Source organism: Crocuta crocuta, unplaced genomic scaffold (assembly GCF_008692635.1).
Source record: "Crocuta crocuta isolate KB4526 unplaced genomic scaffold, BGI_CrCroc_1.0 scaffold384, whole genome shotgun sequence".
Taxonomy (NCBI): Eukaryota; Metazoa; Chordata; class Mammalia; order Carnivora; family Hyaenidae; genus Crocuta; species Crocuta crocuta.
In genome coordinates, this window is record NW_027532182.1 from 1469795 (window position 1) to 1483992 (window position 14198).

Here is a 14198-nt window from a genome sequence, read left to right on the forward strand (position 1 = left end):
GGTAGAACTTATTGGAGACAAAGTTGCATACGTGAAATGAATTTAGATGTTATCTTCCAGCTTCAGGAACCCAAGTGTGCTGAAAGCTGTAGTTAAAAAATACTAGAAACTATATAAATTCGGAGATACGACAAAGTTCCTCTGATCTCCAACTATATGCTTTCTATCTAGACACATAACAATACCCATTCCAAGGGCATTTCTATTCTCTAACTCCTGTTGGACAGCCGTGGGGGCCAGAAATGGCAACTCCGGCTATTGCGAGCACTGAACAGGATATTAGATGACTCCCAGAAAGACTCTATCCAGTAACATATTTTTCTCAAATGGATTACGGCACAATGGTGAATATTGCTTGCCTAGGGGCGCAGAGGGAGTCCCCTGAGGAATTCGACCTTTAATTATGGCACTTGGGTACCAATCACTCCGTCAGCCTCCCTGGTCTCTTTTTAATCATTTCTTCTAAGACACAGTCTCATCCCTATGAAACAGTCCCCGAGCGATGTGATCATGCATCTGACACGCTTTTCTTCCCATAACTGTCCCAATTACCTTTCAAGCAACCTGCTTGCCTGCCTCCAGGCAAGAAAAGAACCTCCATTCCATTCATATAACACTTCCAAAGTACTTGAGAACTAAAAATTGGTAAATTTCCCTTTGTGCAAATTTGGCGAGAATGCTAATATTAACCAAATTTCTGGTGGGTCTGCTCTAAGACTACCCATTGGCCATGTGGCAGATGATTTCAATGATGTTCTGTATGCTTTGGGGCTACATACTATGAGCAGTTTCCACAGTGGGTAACTCCAAAGCCCCACCTTAACTTAGAAAATGAACCTGGGAGAGCTCTCAAAATACCAACAAGGCATAGGGAGAGCAATGCACTTTTTGAGACTTCAAGTGGCCTTAGAAAGCCCCAGTGTTTATATCTCCAGGAATGCCTCTAGGATGGAGGAGGGAGAGGCAGAGAAAGAATTCCATATTGTCCAGTGACGGGAATCTCTTCTAATAGCAGAGATTGCTTACTGCCGAATGTGTAGCCCAGAAACAACCAGGGCCCATAATCTGCAATCATCTCAAAAACATGGTACGTCACACCCGCAAGTTTTAGAAGATGGAATTCACTGCCAACATAAAAATCAGGAGATTGCTCACAGACCTCTGTATTACCGGTTTCTGAGCAAAATTCAGATCCAGAAGCCCTGGGTCCGTGTTCCCATATGGCCACAATCAACTGGCATTGAGGGTGGCTCTCTGCTTAATGGCGGCTGCATTCTTCACTTGGTCATGGCCCCCAACTGCCTGGCCCTGGAAGGGGCTCCACTCTGTGGTTAGTTAGCCCATCAAAGGGCCATGCTTTGTACAAAGGGCCATGCTTTGTGCAATGGGCTATGCTTTGTACACAGGACCATGCTTTGTGCAAAGGGCTATGATTTGTGCAACACTAGGGCAGTTTCTCTTCCATTTTGAGTTTTGCTTCTTAGAGCTCACATCCAAGAAAAGTTCTGGTGATACTTAAGACCAGTCCTGGAATACTGAAAGAAAATGAACTGTACTTGAGCCACATCAGCTTCAGCAGAAGATAAGAAACCCCTTCTACTGCAAGCCTGAGAGTTGGGTTTTTCCCCTTTTGGGGATAAGGACTTCCGTGGTCCACCAGGCTCCTGTCGCATTCTTGTGGATCATATTTCTAAGTACGTTTAAGGTGGGTTTAATCAGCAGGAATGCACTGGAAAGTTCTCAAGCTTTTGGAGGTAACAAAGCCTTGGGACAATTCAGGTTACCTGTCTTTCTCCCTAAGGAGGATTTAAAGGGAGACTTAAAGAGAAACTGAGTCAGGATATACAAACAGGTCTGCCCAAGGCTGAGGAATTCTGCCATATTTCTAGAAATCTTAGATGCCTACTCTTTTATAATGTGACATGTCTGAAATCAGGTCACATGTGTACATTTCATGTAGTATGTCTTTACTTCCAATTCTCAGAGAAGCTATAATTAAATCAACAATGGACCTTAAACTTGATAAGATCTTATAACAGAGAACTATTATTTGATTTTAAGTTATGACAGACCTTCTTAATGCTGAATGATGCTTCAGTTAGGGTCCAATGGAACATAAGAATATATGGCTTGGGACACCAGGCTGGCTCAGTTGATGGAGCTTGTGACTCTTGATCCCAGGGTTATAAGTTTGAGTCCCAGGTTAGGTGTAGAGATTACTTAAAAATCAAATCTTAAGAAAAAAAAAAACCTCTATGGCTAAATTCAAGAGAAATACAGGCAATAGAAACAGATTTAGGAAGGATTCAGATGCTGTAGTTGTAGGATGCTACTTGAAAATAAATATGCTCAACGTGCTCAAGGAAATAAAGCAGAAAATTGAGAACTTCAGTAGAAGACTGGAAACCTGAGAAACTAACCAAAGGAGAAATGTAGAATGGAAAAGTTACAATGACAGAAATTTAAAGCTCAGCGGGTGAGTTTAATAGCAGGTCACATACAGCTTACACGTATTAATAAACTGAAAGACAACTCCCAAGAAAAAATTGAGAATGAAGCTCAGGAGACAAAAAAAAAAGGTGAAAAATGGAAAGAAAAAGGTAAGAATACAGTGAGAAGGTTAGTAAATATATGCAGCTGGCATTCTAGGAGAAAAGGAATGGGGTAAAACCAGTATATAGAGATAACAGCTGAAAAAGACTGATAAAACATATCAACCTACAAATTCACAAAGTCCCCTGACAGAGAAATATGAAGAAGACCACACACAGATCTATTACACAAAACTGTTAAAAAGCAAAATCAAAGAAAAAATTTTAAGCAGCCAAAGGGGTTAAAAAAGAAATGGACAGGAAAAACATACTTTAAAATAATTATAGTCATTATCTCTGGCTTGTAACATCAAAAATGATTTTTGCCTCTTTATACTTTCTTTTCCCATGTTTGATAATCAGAACCTGTAACTATAAAAGTCTGGTGTTTATTATTTTTCTGGTGATTCATTATTTTTATTTTTTTTAAAGTAGCAGGCAAAATGGTTTGGGTCCTCCCTGCTTAGCCTATAAACCTAGCGTGAAGTTGGCCACACATTGTTTTATACTCTCTCCCCTCCCTGTAAATCTCATTACCATCTTGCATAATCATAGAGTCATCCAACCTACTGTGAGCTCAGATTTAAATGAGCTTTGCCACTAGACTCTGGGGAAAAAAGAAGGGCCTCCAGAATCACACAGATATAGGTTCAAATAATTATTTGGTTCCCTGGTGTCCAGAATAAGTACACCATGGGTCCTCAACTAATATTTGTTAGTAGGTAGAAGGGATAAAGGGTAAAATTTATTCATTCTTCCACTTAATAAACTAGGGTGTGGGAAAATCACATCAGTCTCCAAACCTTGCTTTTTTGGTCTGGAAAAACGGGATAATAACACTTATCTGGCTGGGCTTATTTTGAGGAACAATTTATATAACACATAGTTTCCTCTTCCCCTGTTTGCCTTTATTTACAAAGTATTCAACTTTTAAAAATCAATTCCCCAAAATCATACACCTTAAAGAAAAACGCACAAGGAAATCTAAAGGCCTACTGTTGGGTCTATTTGAATATAAAACAATATTCCACTCATTGTCTAGGCTCTTGGTAATGCCTATGCGTGATGAGCTGGAGACCTGGGTCCAGGATGTTGACTCAGACTTCTGGGTATTAGCCATGGTCTCTGTCTCATCTCTTTTAATCCTGCAACATGAAGCCTTAAAATTGTATTCTTGTTTCAAACCTCTACTGGGCATCATTTCCTTTTCCCTCTCATTTATTTCCTATAGTCTCCAAAGCTGTACACTCTCCTAGGATGCTTTTGAAGAGAATTCTAAGACTTCCTCTACCCATCCTTTTCTCTCCCAGTGTAGACATCTACCTGTTGGGTCTATAGACCATCTGCATCTCATCAGAGCACCTCCCCAGGGTTACATTTCAAAAACCATCTCTTTATTTCTCGTGGGTTCTCTTTTTAGATTCCTTTGTATCTCCCCCATTGAATAGATCCATGATTCTTTTCTATTTGATTTTTCAAGGGCTTTGTGCTTCCTTCCTCCTCAGTGGGATGGATGTTTTCACACAAAGCCAAATGAGAATGTAAAACATCTGAATCCCTGGCCTGAAGGAGCGTCAAGCTCCTGCTTTGTTAAGTAATATGTTTCATGATTAATAATAAATAGCATATCTCCCTATTACGTTTGGGACTCGGCCTGGGGATATAAACACATTAAGTCTAGTACCTTAATGACTTTACCTGCCATTTCATGAGCAAAAATAGTACTTGGCTGTGCATTTCTGTTTCAGACAAACATTTAAAGAAAGACTCTCTAAACTTCTTTTCTTTTTTTCTCAGGGCGACAGTAGGAGGTGGCTCACTATGATGTCATTTTATGAAGGACAGATGATGGTTTTGCGATGGCGCTTGTAGTGAAGCCTACTGGTGTCCCTCCCACATCCCCTCATATCCTTTTACCAGCTCAACTTCCACATGTGCGCTTTACTGCTGAGAGCTGGCACCCACCACCTTCAGAGGACTGCCCTGGGCATAGGCGCCATCTTGCCCATATGAAAAGCTGAAAAATGCCTAGATTTTTATCCCCTCGTGCCCACCCCAGGGTTACCTATAGACAACGACCGCTAGGTGTATAAACACAAAAGCTCAACTCTATTCCTCAAGGCATCATTTATGCTCCCCAGCACCCCCACAGGATTGGACTGAGTCTGGGAGTTCAGATGAAAATGCTCTTGCTTGGTTTCCTCCTCTTTTCCATCTTTCCCATCTTGCTTCCCCAACTCCCTTACTGGCTGATCTGGGATCAACCAGTTGATCCCTTACCTCTTTTAATAAATCATTTGGATGCAAATGCTTAGCTCAGTGACTGGCTTGGGAAAAAACTTACCAAGGACAGGTCTGCTATTTTCTTAGCCCTGGGTCTTAGGGTCCCTCATGTCTCCTCATGGTGGCACTCCTGGGAGGTGACAAGACCCCAGAGAGGTGGTCATCTCAGCCCTGGGCGTGAAGCTCTGCAGGCCTTTCAGTTCTCCTGGGAGATCCTGGGGAGGATGACTGGCATCCAGAGAGGCCAGATCTCATCAGAGGGGCCTCCAGCCTCCACAGATCCTCTAGCGGCTGGCCAGCCACATGTCTGCAGAGGTGTTTTACCTGAAGTGATCAGGTACTCTGAGACAACAGACTTCCTCAGGCTAAACAGTGTAGACCCAGAATCCTCCATGTGAAGATTCTCCCTGATGATCTGGTGCTGTCTTTGTAAAGCCAGCAACGTTTTTACAACCCAAAGGTACAGACAAGGCCCCAACAATGCCAGAAGGAATTTCTCACAAGTCTGAATGATGAGTCTTAGACTTGGATTTAGGTTGACCTAAAGCAAATAAAGTTACATCCTTCTCTCCCTTGACTGGTACCCTAAGATTCATACTCGAAAGAAGGTAGCTGAGGTGATCAGGTCCAGGAGCTCTACAGGAAATGGACATGATGATGGAGACATCAGAGAGTATGTCAAGATAACGTGGAGACATTTTTAGGAAAAGTGGCTCTTCAGTCCACACAAATAACACCAATTTTTTGTGTGTGTCCTCTGCTCGGTCAATTATATTATACATGACAAAATTCACACTCTTCATCCCTAATGTAGGAAGTGGAACCACCTCCCCATCCCCCTAATTATCACAAAACTCTGGAGGGGGGACAGATCCCAGCTCGGGCAAACAAACAAACAAACTAAAACAACAACAACAACAACAATAAACCCAGACCTCTTCTTCCATTACATCACTATTTACCAGTATATCCTTGCTCATAAAAAATATTTTTTCATGAATAAAGCCAGAATTCCTATATGATATGCCAAACACCCATGAATATCTATCTTTTCCTTTTGCTTTGTTCTTGAAGCTACAAGTTCAAATTTGAAGACAAGATCTATCAAAAAACAAAACAAAACAAAACAAAAAACAAACAAACAAAAAAAACCCCTAGGAACCAGAGAATCCAATCACTGCTTTGCCTTCGAGAAGGCCAGCATGCCTCTCTGTAGAGAAAGACTGGGGGAGTGCTGTGCACTAATAATTTCAAGGACTAATTTTCTTGCACCATATACTGAATGGTATATTCAGTGTATATTCAATGAGTGCTTCCTCTGTGCCCAGCAGAATAAGGCACTGGAAGATGTCTTGCTACATCTTTAATATGGAAATGTTTTTATTTAAACCCAGAAATAGAAGTGATGTCAGTTAAGGCTTATTGTACTAAAGTACTTAAAGTACCTAAAGATTCTCCCTGGCCTCACTGAGTACTTGTTAGAAATGGCCTGGGGACTTCCTTCCAATCACCTATTACCCAGGTCAGATTTTTACCGAACAAGATATTCAGAGGAGCATATTACATATAGCGTTGTCATATTTTTTTTATTAGCACCAATTCATCCTAAGTGACACTGCGCTTCCTAACTTTGCTTCTAAAATTACAACAGAACACAGGAACTTGACCAAGGAATAAAGGAGGGGTAATTATGGGGGCCTTAAATGAATCTGAATGGGTTATGGGGTCTCAGCAAACACTAGCCATCCCCAGCAGCTGACTACAGCCTGAGTTGCAGCAAAGATTTCATCAGGACCAGTTGACTGAACTGGGTTGATACCACCTAGCCTGCTGTGTTATCTGAAAGAACACTTGTAAATCTAGACGGGGAATCTGGGTGAGATGGAACCAGGTTCTAATTTAGATGCTTCTGCTAAGAATAACTACTGGGGAATTGTTGGAATGTCTTATCACATTTGTGCTCTCCCTGTGGTACTAGGCAGAGCTGCTGACATAGAGATCACCATTTAACCAGGGCACATGTTGACATTAATGCAGTATGACCAGTCAATCAAGGGCACAAGAACCAAAGACCAGACAACAGTGAAGGCCCAATGATGTTTCCTGAGGGTGGCACCACTCACTTTCTAGCCCCTGTCTGAAAAATGCTAGGTGGCAAAGTGCTCACACCCTTCAGAAAATTCCAAGTCCTTTGGGAAGTACTATAGGCTACCACCACCCAATAAAGGACTGGGCTGGCTCTTATGCACAGAGAATGTGCGTGCATGCACACACACATACATGAGAGAAAGAGACAGAGAGACAGAGAGAGAGAGAGAGAGAGAGAGAGAGAGAAAGAGAGATCAATTCTTAGGTCTTACATTGGACCTTTTAAAATCAACCATACAATCATATTTTGAGCATCCTTCAGAGAGTGCGATCCTGAAATACATGTTATTCAGCACTAATCGAAGGCTTACCTAGAATTTTAAAGAAACAATCAAATGCTAATCTAGCTGACCTGGCTCCAGCCCTCTATTAAGTCAGCCTCTCAAGTAAATATTTTCAAGAGGTACCTTCAGTTGGGTTCCCCCAGAAGCAGGCTGTGAGGAAGGGATCTGAGTGCAGGTAGTTTATTTAGGTGGCAATCCTGGGAAGGACCAATAGCAGTGTGGGGGAAGTGAGACGGGGAAGTTCACACTATCAAGAAAGCTACTACTGGGGGGAATTGAGGCTCAATGCCATTGGCAAACTCTGAGAGACAGTGTGGAACTTGCCTCAGAATTGTTCTACAGAAGGAGCAAGAGGTATGAGTTATTACCTACCAGATGCAATCAATCATTTGTTGAAGGATGATGAGATAAACATTAATTCCTCAACACCTCCAGTCTGCCCATATATATGAGTCAGTGGACTTTGGAAGCCCAAGAAAACCCTTAGGCAGAGTTGCAGGTGCCCGGGATTGGAGGCCAGTGGCTCAGCGTACACAGTGATGGTGTAAACATAATAGAGCCCAGTTACCTCTTTTTTCAGGGAGGTGGATGGATCTAGCTTTTAGAAATATTTTGTATATAAAAAAGATTAGATTTCTGTTATTTACAAAACTGAAGTGGGAAACACTTCCCCAGCAGCCATCTTTAGATAAAGAGAAAAAAGGAGTAGGGGTTGTAATCCGATGGGTGATATTTGCGTCTCCAAACGAGCTTGTGTTCACTTTTACTTAATATACAGTCCGAGCCATACCATCTAAGGCATTTCCCTTTTTGCCTTTGCCACCAGAAAACTCAGAATCAGAGACACCTGAGGCTGATCCTTTTACCTGACGCAAACGTGGAAGCCGCCTTTAACTCCCTCGTCTGATCTAATGTTAATGTTCTCTTTCACTTGTTCTTGCCCTGCTTCTAAATCATAGTGATTCCTTCTAATTACTATTATTTATACCCTCCTTGCTTTCAGAAATGGTTGGATGTCATCCACAAAACTGCACATCAAAAAGCATACATTTCTTTTCTCAAATTGTATATAAATGAACTATTTATGGTAGCCAGATAGCCGTGTGAGGAAAAAAAACTAAATCAGGGTACTATTTTGTCTCTTTACATAGGAGCTGAGTTTCAGAGCTGTACGATTATCTGAGAATTTCAGCAAAGAAAACAGATACAGAGTCAGCACAATTTATGACTCTATCACCTGGCTGGTGTTGGGGGCTGGGTGGTGGAGTGGGGGCTGGGTGGTCTCAATTCTTAGCATACGCTTGGTACCCACCCATTCTCCTTTGTCACCAAAGTCAAGGAAACAGTTTGTGACAGAATTTACATTCTGTTTGGAAAAGGCATTAACTTTCCCACTGGGGCTTTGTTCATTCTGGAAACCTAAATGAACATGAGACCAACACTCAGCGATAACCACTGGATGGGCTCCGATCTCTTCTCCTCTTTTTCTGTTCAGCTTATATTTGAGTTTAGTGCCTTTGGACCAAACCAATTATCTTTTACCTCCACAAAAGTCTTCCCCAACCAGGCATAATGACACCCACCAGTGATGTAATTCCCACTACAAACCCTTTTTTATCTCTTTCCAGCCAATGGGATTCTGTCCCCCTGATGTTTTCCAGCCCTCCGCGGGTGTGAATGAGACAGTATCCATGTGAAATTATGCTTGGATTGCACACACTGCTATTTATTCATCCGGCAGCAATTTGGAGGCTGAGGCTTACAATTAGCTATTTGATCTTAATCAGTATTGTCCTTGGCCCCCGGGACACTGTGTCTTTCCGATACCACTTTTCCGGTGTTTGGATGGCCTATTTACTTAGCTGACACTGCCTGTGTCTAAGAGACAGGTCATCTTTGAAAAATGTTCAGAAAGTACTAATCATTTTACTTGTGTTTAAAATCAACCCGACACATCCTCATTTGGTAGAGCAAATGAGTAACCTACGTACCGGGTAGAAACGTAGCTGCCCTCTACCTAGTGGACCTGTTTGGTGCTAGTCTTCTCGAGGCTTCCCCAAATCTCAGGTTTCTGAGTCAGCTGCCAGGTTGTGGTGGGAGGCGGGTCATAATGTCAAACTACCAGTGAAAATGTCCCCCAGCAGTATTTATAGTCAACTTTTCAACACAGAAGAAATACCCTGAAAATGGCCCGGAGTAGGCAATTCTGTTCTGTCTAGTCGTGGGGATGGGGAGAATGAGCTTGCAGACGAATCCTAAGAGACTCTGCCCACTTAGTAATTCTCATTGCCATCATCGCCATCACCAAAGGCCTTACTAGAGGCAGCTGTGGCCAGGAACTGTGTGGCATGGGATGTTCTCTGCACGTGGGAAAGGCTAAGACTGGGGCTGTTTTATGGTTCTGCCAAATAGAAGAAAAAAAATATACTGTATAGTCCTGCCTTATCTCCCCCGTGCCTAGTACATAACAGACACTCAAAAAGGTTGGACTAGATGAATATATAAAGTGGCATGGATAATAGTACCCGCCCCATGGGGATATGGAGACAATGAAATGAGACAATGTCACATAAAGCACAGAGTCTGGCCTGAGCTGAGAAAACAGATAAGAGCAATTACTGTTGTTGTTTTTAATACTTGGAGGCCAGTGGCAAGGCCTTATGTTTTGCAGAGAGGACACTTTCATCTTCTGAAGCAGGGTGAGGGACAAGTAGTGAATGTCCCACAAGGCAGGAGCCTGTAGAGAAAACTGGGGCCCCTCCAGCCTCTGTTAAGGGGCTGGTGTCAGTCTCAGGGTCCATAAGGGCAGGGATGTTTGTTTCCACCAGAACTTCTTTCTGCTTTGTTCTCATGTTCTTCTACTCTTTGCCTCCTCCAGCCTCTTCCCTCAGTGGATACAGCCCATCCCTGATCTAATGGATTGCCTCTTCAACTCTCCAGACCCAAAATTAAACCTGCCTCCCACATTAAGTCCTGCCTCAGTGACCTCATCTGCCAAAGCAAAAGCCAAGAGGGTCCTGTCAGGAGCAGGCAAGTGGAAGCAAATTCTCAGTAAACCAGTGGTGGGTCTGGCCCCCTCCACACCGATGGGTGCTCCATCCCGAGCTCTTGGAGACAGTCAGGCTGGGAAGCTGACCATGTGGCCTCACTTACCCACTTGTTATTTGCTAGAATGCTGTCCATAATGAGAGGGATTCCTGCCTTGCAAAACACACCCCTTGTGTGCCAACCACAAAGCATCTTACCCTGAATGGGATGTAGCAACGCTTTGGTTAAGAGGCTAGGGGCCTGCAAAGCCCATCAGAGTTCATGCCAAAACGTCCTGTTGTCTATGCAGACTCAGGTTCACCCAACAAGGAATGATCCAAACAAAAAGGAAACGTTCTCCTGAATTATAAAACAAATACCTCGATAACTACATAAAGGCAGTTTCTCCTGTGTACAGTGATAGCTTTTGCTTTTCAGATCTTACTCTAAATGGGATGGCATCCCTCTAAATACACCAAGAAGGATGTCAGAGATTCATCTCCGTGTTAGGGAGGGAAGTGGATGGGAGGCACAGGTGTAAGGAGGTGTATGAGAAGTTAGCGGTCCACTAGCTGATGGTCTTCTTGGGGCTCCTGCAATCTCTGAAGGCTCTGGGTCACCAATGCTTGCTGGTAACAACTATGGATTCTCCATGGCTCTTCATGGAATTATCCTTCTACTTCTCATACCATCTCAAGCCAGACTGCTCATTCTCTTGATTGCTACGTCCCTCTAGTGAAACATATAAGGGATGCTCTGGAGTGGCAGTCTCCTACACGACCACCAGGGGACTGACACAGAGCCTGCCACGTGTGAAATGAGTGACTTCTGAAAAAGCCCATAAGAAAAAGCTTGGGCAACTTGCCCTGGAATTTCCAAATCCAGTTACTCCCTCGGCATTACTCCATTCGTCATTTCTCAGAGCCCCCTCTCTGAGCAGCCCTGGTCACAAAGGCTCCCCATCCATCAGGCCCAGTGCGGGTGTCTTCTCCTGGGATCTAGGATTCCTCTAGGATAATGATGTTGGAAGTGTCTCCTTGCCCTTATAACACCAGATCCTTCCTGCCTGTATGCAAGTGCAGCAGTAACAGTTCTTAGTATCTGGCAATGATTTACAAACAGCAGTTCACAGAGGAAACTTAGAAAGTCAAAGGGAGAATCTTCCTAAACTCTGGAGCCCTGAGAAAGGTGTGTCATAATCATCTAGTTTGTAGAAACTGGTGCTGTCCCCCCTTACCCGGAGAATTCCTTGCTTTCTGCCAAACTTTCCAATGGCCATAACAAATGAATAAACACATGGAAAGTAGAAACAGGCCTATAAATACAGAGAACAAGCTGGTGGTTGCTAGAAGGAAGGAGGTAGGGGACAGGCAAAATGGTTGAAGGGGAGTGGGAGATATAGGCTTCCAGTTATGGAAGAATTAAGTCACAGGGATTAAAGGCACAGCGTAGGGAAGATAGTCAATGATACCATAATAGCAGTGTAGGGTGGCAGATGGTAGCTAAGTTGTGGTGAGCATAGCATGACATCTGGAGAAACTGAATCACTATGTCATACACCTGAAACTAACATAACATCATGTGTCAGCTATGTGCTCAAATTTAAAAAAATTTTTAAAAATAATAATGGGTCCTATTACTGAACTCAGCACCTTCTATGGATTATTTCAGTGCATCCTCACAAACACTGAGAAATAGTTGGTATTATTTTTCTGAACTTTGTAAACAGGGAAAATGAGGCTGGAGTTAAACGACCTGCTCAAGGCCATCTGGCTGGTAAATTGCAGGCTAAGAGTCAAGCCAAGGTCCTTCTGACCACAGAGCCCAAGCTCTTCACTTTGGGATGTACCATCTCACTACGGACAAAGGTGCACCTGTCTTTCATAAATTAAGACAAGACAGGCCCTTGGAACTGTGAAAAATCCAGGGAACGATTCCATTGTAACAATGCCGCGCCTGAGTAATCTCAGGACAATCTGCACGGATTCCACCAAAGCTCCGCATCTCACGTCCTGGTCGTGACCCACTGTTGGCCTCAACACATTCTCACTGCATCGGCGTTACCGTTTCCATGAAAACCCCCAAGTTCCCAATCACTTATTCTGATGAGAAATGCGGTTGCCCCTTTGAAGCTAAAGTATAAAGTGTGCCTCTCATCTGGGGCTCTTTCTTCCCAGTCCTTGGGACAGGCTAGCGGGAAACTTTCTGACGCCCCAAACCCCAAACGAATCCAGATTCCCCTGTTTTTTTTAATTGGTGGAAGCCGATTTGTTTTGTTCAAAGCGCGTCAGAGCCCGCAGTGTGAGCATTGTGCCCCAACATTTAGCCCGTTTCATCGTCCTTCATTAGGATGCAGGGGAGAGCCCGGGCATCGGCAACTGGGCCAGAGGAACAAAGGCAACATGGAAACTGGAACGGGGCAATGAAGGCCTCACTCTCCACTTTAACAGAACAAGATTCCCACCATTTACTCAAGAACTTATTTTGTCCTTGTGTTCCATACAAAGGAACAGGAAACTTCAGAGGGAAAAATGGGGGGCGGGGACCAGTTTCTTACGCAGTAGCCCAGGGAGGTTGGGGTCACTGAGGGTACTGGCAGGAGGCTAGCTTGGCCCCAACACCGAAGAGGGGGTCACCTCGTTTTCTGCTCTCAGAGGAGGCCACCTAGGAGCAGAGGAAAGTTGCTCCTTCTTGCGGAACAGCCAGAGGAGACATGAGGGTCAAGTGCAGCATCTACAGACCGACCGCACTGGGGGCTCTCATAGCCTGTCCACAGCTGAAGGAGCCCGACCACCCACCTGCGCGGGTGTTTGTTTCTTCCTCTGTATTCACAGCCCCAGGAAGTCTGGCCACGAGATCTTCGCTCAGACCCATTTATCTTTGAGAAGAAATCCATTTTCAAGTTGACAAGAACAGACCCTCATTTCTCCAATGCGAGTTCTAATTCTCATTCTGAGGACTGGTGTTTAAAACAGCTCATCTCGTAAACTGGTGAAACCTCTTAGCGATGTGAAACCTCTTAGCGACCATTTCAGGAATAGCTCTCTAGAGTTTAAAAACATGTACCCTTTGAGTTAACAGCTCAATATCTAAGAATTTATCTTACAAAAATTCCTCTCCAAATGAATCAAAAGGTAAGTGCTAGAATATTCATTGAAGCTCTCTTGATAATAATACATTAAACACAGCATCAAGTCCATTTTAAGAAATTAGATGAATATGTGATTGTATATACATCTTTACAATGGAACACACACAAAATACCCCCCCCCCCTTTTTTTAAATGAGGTAGACAAACATGGAGTGGCCTGGAAAAAACATCCATGAAACAGGCACTGAAAATCACAACACACTGAAAACCTGCATGTATATTTTAATCCACTTTTGTTTGAAACAGGTTTTCTTAACCTTGACATGATTACCATTTGGGTCAGATAACTCTGTGGTCTGGGTCTAACCTCATGCGTCGTAGGGTATTTATTGGCATCCCTGGCCTCACCCACTAGAAGCCTGTGACATCCCCCCCACAACCCCCCTCCATGATGACAAGCAACAATGTTTCTAGATGCTGCCAAACTCCCCCGAGGGAGGGGGCAAAATCATCCCCAATTGAGAATCACTGGTTTAAAATGCCGATTTATCAACAACTTAGGCTTGTACATTACAGCAGAAAGTCCAGAAGACCCATAGGAACAGTGATTCCACTGGAAACTAGGGTGGGTCAGGGAAAGTAATGTTCTCTTTTTATTTTAAATACCTCTGGACTATTTGATTATTTTTACAAGTGCTTATTTCTTCTGTATGTCGGTAGAAAATCTACTTTTATTCCAGTCCCACTCACATTCTTAAATGTATACAAAGAAAA

General features: G+C 43.3%; 1 protein-coding gene across 1 annotated transcript in view; it reads right to left on the minus strand.

The window, feature by feature from the left end:
- The window catches only part of PAMR1 (peptidase domain containing associated with muscle regeneration 1), a 76585-nt gene that overhangs the window by 9791 nt on the left and 52596 nt on the right, over nucleotides 1–14198 (minus strand). The gene's annotated exons all lie outside the window — the stretch shown is intronic.